General features: G+C 45.8%; 1 pseudogene; it reads right to left on the reverse strand.

The window, feature by feature from the left end:
* Positions 1 to 2341: 2341 nt before the first annotated feature.
* Positions 2342 to 2463, reverse strand: LOC136658198 (5S ribosomal RNA; annotated as a pseudogene).
* Positions 2464 to 6864: the final 4401 nt, after the last annotated feature.

Raw genomic sequence — 6864 nt, forward strand, 5'->3', positions numbered from 1 at the left:
GGGTCCCAAAACAGCCATACCCTGCATTTTGACTTCTTATATCATAAAATCCCCATTGAGTTTAATTCTGGGCCAGGCAGACCCAGGCATTCTAGCAGTGCACAAAACCATGTGCTGCTGGAGCACTGGTTGAGAAACCACAGAGGCCCTCTGCACACTGGAGGCCGGAGGATTGCCCACTGACGACAGTGAATTGGTTGCAGGTGTGAAATGGGACAGAACAGAGGGAGAGTAGAAGGCATGTTGGATTCTATCACCTTCCTAGCCTCCCAACATACCCCCTTTGTCTCCTTGAACTTGCACCAGCCAAAGAGCTGGCACAGGTCTGCAGACACCCATTGATGAACAGGAAACTTAAGGAGAGGTCAGGGAAAATAATTTCCCTAACTTTTCTCAAACCTCCCAATCTGATCTCCCTCCCCCCCCCCCAAAAGGTGCAGTGCAAACCTTTTAGGTGCAGCTGCATTGGTGGATAAGATTGGGCCCTAAGAGGTACTTAAATGACACTTAGGCCGCAATCCTAACCAACTTTCCAGCACTGACATAAGGGCAATGCAAATCCGAGGTAAGGGATCAAACATTGCCTTTTGTTTAGGATCCCTCCCTGATTCCCCCCCCCCCCCGACTGCAGGATGCCGCACTTGCCCCACTGGGATAGCTATGCTAGTGCTGGAAAGTTGGTTAGGATTGCGCCCTTAATTCCAGACTAGAACGTGACTATTTTTCAATGACAGTTGCAACGGATATGCTTCCCTAGTTGTCTGAAATGAGCTTTGCCTTCTGTAACGAACATTTTACACAGCTGAACCCCTAACTTGCCTTTTCCTAAATACTATATTTACCTACCACTGAGTTAAACTGATTGAAAGGTCTCTTGTTTTTGGAAAAATAAACCAGTCCAAACTGGCTTATTGAGATCAAGCAATGTTGGTTTGATCTGATGATATAATCAGAATTACTTCTTTAAAGGAACGCATAGAAAAATACATCTGAAATGGGTCACCTGCACTGTTTTAATGCCAACAGGGGGCTTTTTCCCATACAAGCTATATTCTCAAAGGCGTTGAGTGGCCAATAAACAAAAATAGGAAGTATCTTTCATGAGTTTACAGCAAAGTATACAGGAACAATAAAAGAAGATGAAAAATGTTCTACTTGGAAAGCTAACTCTCAGGATGTGTATGATGGGAATATGACAAATGATGAGAAGGATTGATTGCCATCTATATGATCTATACCAGGGCCTCTGAAACGAATTTTATCAGGGGGTACAAAGTTTCTTTTGGGCCCTTTTGCAAAGGGGGAGAGATGAAACAGAGCGGGGCAGGGTGGTGACGGGTGAGCAAGGGGTGGGGAGGGTAGACACAAGTCTTTGGAGCCCAGGTCTACCCACCCATGTGGCATCAGTAGTGTTCCCAACATCCCCGCTCATGGTAGTGTCCCCAGCATCCCGTATGGGCAACAAGTCTGATGGGAAAATGTCATATCCCAGGAAATTTCTGGGCCCCCTCCATTGGTTCCTGGGCCCCCCTTTTGACCCTGGGCCTAGGTACAAATTACCCCCTTTGCCCCCCTCTCCTAGGCTCTGATCTATACTACCTTCACTTTCTGCATCCTTGGTCCTGCCCAGCATAGTCTATGCCCAGCATGACCTATGATCAGAGAAGGGATTCTGGGAAGGGTAGATAGTGTGTGGCCAATCCTCAGCCAACACAGCAGTTCTTAAATTCTTAGACCACACAAGGCTGAACCAGATCCAGGCTCAAATGGGGCCTAGAATCAATACTGAGTCTGTAAATAGAGTGGTGTGGAAACTCCAGCTTGTCTAATAACCACATTTTCTTTCACACTTCCGTGTAAGGGAAGAGAACAGAGTTGGTTTTTTTTTGTGAGGGAAAAGCAGTTTGATGATGCCTGAGGGCACTCTCTGTTATCAACCGCTTAACAACCCAAACCCAGGTATGCTGACTCAGAAGCAAATCCTGCAGAGTTCAGAGGAACTTACTTTCAAGTAAGTATACATAGGATAGTAGTCCAACAGTGGGAAGTGGGGCTAAGTTGTTATTTAGTATTGGAGAAACCTGGTAAAGATATAACCAGGATATATATGGCTCTGACCAGAGAAGGAATGCCAAATGGTAACTCTATACCAGTGACACGAGGTGAAGTGAATGGCTAGTAAGGCACTTGCTGTGGCATGGCACTGCAAGGCATTCTGGAGGCTGCCTGGAAGCTGCAGGGCCTGTGCAATCACCGTGGAGGCTGAGCTCCCCCTACCACAAGTCTTCCTCTCCCTGTATAGCATGGTTGGCAACCTTCAGTCTCGAAAGACTATGGTAGAAGCCTACAGCACCCGGTATTCCCAGGCGGTCTCCCATCCAAGTACTAACCAGGCCTGACCCTGCTTAGCTTCCGAGGTCAGACAAGATCAGGCATGTGCAGGGTAGAGAAATAACTATGTGTTACAATAGAGGGAGAGAGCTGCAGTAGACTAGAGCTCTGCATCCCCTGCAATCACACAACCACTCAGAAACTGAATGGCATGTGCACACAATCACAGGGGAGACTGAGGCTATTTTCCATGGAATATGGCAGGGGAAGCTCTGCCTCCCTTGACCACATGTCCCTGCCCTATACCTTATCAGAGAATTTATAGCTCAGTCCTACCTAAATCCTCCACTGGCAAAATATCATTTCACTAGTGGAGCCAAAAGGATCCAGGCAGAAGCGCCTGGATCCTGCTGGGTGCCATGCGCTCTGGTGTTGCTGACCAGCGCACTGATGCTGCCGGCACAGCTGCTGGTGGCTGCACGTGCAGAGGCTGGTGTCCAAGCAACTGTTCACTGGAGAAAGGTACTGAAGGGGTGGGGTGGGTAGTGGGAGGAATGGGGAGGTTTCTGGGCAGGGAGGGAGGCAGAACTAGGGAGGGAGAGTGCAGGTTTGTGGCATGAGCGTGAGCACTTGGCTGGAAATAGCTGACTCAGGACCAAGGAGTTCCATGGGAGCTTTCCCCAGGGCAAGTGGACAAAAGGATCATGTGAAATGATCACAGATTTCAAGTGCTCACGCTCATGCCACAAACCTGCACTCTCCCTCCCTAGTTCAAGTGCATGAGCACTTGAAAGTGGATCACTTGAAATGCAGCACACTGGAGGAGTGTGTGTTCTCCAGTGTGAACACACTGTGGCATGAACACACCTTAGAGCACACCTTGGAGCACAGCTTAGAGCCCCTGCATCAGAGGGAGGATGGGATTTACATTGGATTGGGTTGTTATTGTCTTAAATCATAGCATAGGAGACTTTGACTGTAATCACGGCAGCAACTGTAGGTTTCATTTATTTATGAATAAAGTGTTCAATAAGTATCCACCCTCTTCAGGCAGGAGAATGTAGGGATCCAATTATGTCTTTCTTTTTGACTAGACCTCGGAAAAAAACATTTGGCTACTATTTTTTAATGTGCACACAAATACATTATTAGCTCATGTTTGGGATCAAGATTTAGTGGGGGACAAGGATCAAGTGGAATATATGGCAAAATAAAAGCAAACAGATTCAGCTACAAGACTGGTCTGATAAATACATTACTAAAAATCCAAGAGACATCCTTGTTTTGAGGCAAAATGTTAATCGGAAGCCCTTGGAAGGTTGTCTACGTCTCTCACACACACATATGCCTTTTCTTCACATTTTCATAAATTATTAGAAAGCTGTGATGTCAATGTTCGAGGAAGAGACAAGAATGGGTAAATATAAATTAGCTGAGGGAATTAAAACACCTCACAATAGTGACTCTCAGTGCATATAAAACAGCATTTGAAAAAGCCCCTCAGCATATTGGGTATAGAAACAGCCCCTCAGAACTCTGGCAATGGATTTTGAATTTCAAATCTTTCTGTTGGGTCCTTTTTTCCATCTCATATGTGTAGTAGTCGCTCACCTGCTAAATCTATTACAGAAGGAGAAGTTGCACAAAAGCACAATAGATAAGTGGCTTGTAAAAAAAAACTTCAAGAGCTTAATGTGGTAATGTGTACAGAGTATTCTCAAGTGATTAATACAGCTATTCTAAAAACAGTGAAAAAAATGAGTTGTTTAGTCCTGAAGGAAAAGAGAAATTCACAACCAACTTCTTATATGGTTGATTTTTTTTGATGGCTTTACTCCAGCTCAAGCAGGGTGTTTTTGCGGCTGTTCAATTTACTATCAATTTATTTTATGTCCATTTGATGTCCAAAATAAGTGTGATATTATCATCTGATATGGGGATTCATTTTTACTTTAAAATAGCAGCTGTACAGAACCCCAGTCTGGGTTGGGATCAGGCAGTGAAACTGGGATCATGCAGTAAATTCAGGGCAAATTTAACCATTTATTTCCAGGCCATTTGCCCAGTGCAAACGCCTCCCTTGAATGTGCTATGATATCTCTGTGGCTGAGAAAAACTTTGCCTGCTATATTTCTTGGGTCAGGACACTATAAAATACATAAGAACAGAACCAAGGAAAAACGAGGATATTCTAAGCCTGAATTGTACCTTGTTTTCGTTTTTTCCTCTGAACAACCAGTCTCAAGAAGAAATGTGGGAGAGCAGGAATTGAACTCAGGAGCCAGATCAGGAATTGGAGCCAGTTCAGGAGCCAGATCAGGAATTGAACTCAGGAGCCAGATCAGTTTAGCCCTGTGGTTCCCAAACTTAATGGGGTCATGACACCCCTACAACCTCTTCTTCTCAGTTCAGCTGGGTGGTGCCATCTTGGAGTGCTCGAAATCTTGCACAGTCTAAGATGGTGATGCCTAAATCTCGTGAGATCTCACACGATCCAAGATGGTGGCATGTGGGAGAGCTGGCAGGAGAGGCCAACGAGGACATCCTGTAGTGCCTCTGTGAGTGGGAACCTCTGGTTTAGCCTGGGGACCTCTGCTTTAGGCAGAGAAGATAAAAAGAGAAAAGAAGAAATATGCACAGCAATGAGGGAAAGCAGCAAACATATTTGTAACTAAGCCATTCCATGCACCAGGCTAATATTTAGAGTTGTTCACGCAATAGAAGTTCATTCCAGAACTTATAGGGGACCAGAAGGGCAGGGGAAATTCTAAAAGGGAGTGGAGAGTGGTCTGTTTGTGGCTATCTACAGAGGGAGAACCTCAGGAATAAACTGCATTTTATTAAGACCTTTCCGCTTCTCCAGTCTCATTCTCAAGAATTCCTGGCACACTACCACTCACCTTGGGACAGACAGGAAGGATCCAGAGAGCCAGTGACAACCAAACTCATAGGCTCTGTGGCATTTCCTGGACAGCCCAGCATCACTGGGTACAGCCTTCTTCAGTTCCTGTAACTGACACTGAGCGGTTTAAGGCCTTTTCTGTTTGCTTCAAAAGCAGATTGCATGAGGCTTTGGCTCGCCACTTAATCTCATCTCCATTGTTTGCAGATCAATACAGTTTAATGTACAGATGGAGATCACCAACGTGTTGTGGTGTTCAGGTGTTCATTACACCATTTTAATAGCATCCCAGGCACTTGGTCTATGGGGTATACAGCCCTATACTATGCAAAATGTCTTTCTTAGTCACCAGCTCCATGATGAAAATAATCTACTTGGTCTCCTTTGAGATACAGGGCTGTCTTTGGGTGTGTGGAAATCTGTTTTATGTCTATTGTCACTTAATGGTTGTATCCAGAAACCAATTGCTGAGTGACAACAACAGTTGCAGTCAAGGAAAGGAGGGGTAGCCGTTGTCTGTTTGTTACATGTCCTGCTTGTTTCTTGCCTTCCTGAATTATCTTGCATTTCTCCAATTGTTTTATTGTGGCATTTAACTCCATACAGGTGGATCAAATCCTTCCAGACAAAATTAAATACGAGATCTCTGCAGAAATATTACATTATTATGTCGCACAAAATAATGCAAGTTGGAAAGCAGATCCTGTGCCTAAGTCAATAATCACAGCGTTTCATTGTCTAACATATTTGTCAATATCCCCTCTGAGCTAAATGTATCCATTTCCAATTATTCCCAACTAAGAAATGTTGAAGGAAAACAGGGGGCGTCTTAATGGTTCTAATTGTTTTCTTATTGCAGTGTCAACTTGCTGAAGCACAGAAATCCTCGCCAATTAAGTGCGGCCTTAAGGCGCTTCTCCCCCTGGTTGGGAGTGGGGGGGGTCAAGCGCTAGGCTGACCCCTCCTTGTGGCAGGTGGTGCAGGTTAGGAGGCATGAATGGGACTTAGGGCATGCACCTTCAGGCGGCATACGCAGGGTGGAACCCTATTTCAGTCCTCAGGGGCTCGGCGGCACGAGGACGTAGATGGGGCCCTGGCCGGGACCGCGGGGCACACCTCAGAGGCTCAGCAGCTCGAGGTGGCACAGCCCACGGTCCAGCTGCCTTCCCCTTAAGGGACAGACATGGATGAGATGTGCCGCCCAGCAACGGGGCGCGACTTGGAGTCGGGTGCATGCCCGCCTGGGGGCAGAGGTTTCTGGTACCGCCCAGAGGTCCCTCCCACAGGGGCTTTCGCTGCCTCAGATGTTGCAGTTCTCAGCCCCCTCTTCTCTTGCTAATGTGAAATAAAGTGGCCCTTTGTCCCATATCTGTTGTCTCGAGTGTTCATTGGACAGTGCGGAAACAAAACAGAGGGCGTCTTAATGGTTGTAATTGTTTTCTTATTGCAGTGTCAACTTGCTGAAGCACAGAATTCCTCGCCAATTAAGTAGTGGTGGGTGACACCGCTACTGGCCAAAATTTTCAAAATCTTGGAATTTCTTAAAATCATACCGTGATGTTATATACCATCCGATGTGTGTTTTTGTGCAGAATGCAATGGAACTGACTGAGTTGAAATATCTCTATTCT

The sequence above is a fragment of the Tiliqua scincoides genome, chromosome 7, assembly GCF_035046505.1.
Source record: "Tiliqua scincoides isolate rTilSci1 chromosome 7, rTilSci1.hap2, whole genome shotgun sequence".
Classification (NCBI taxonomy): Eukaryota; Metazoa; Chordata; class Lepidosauria; order Squamata; family Scincidae; genus Tiliqua; species Tiliqua scincoides.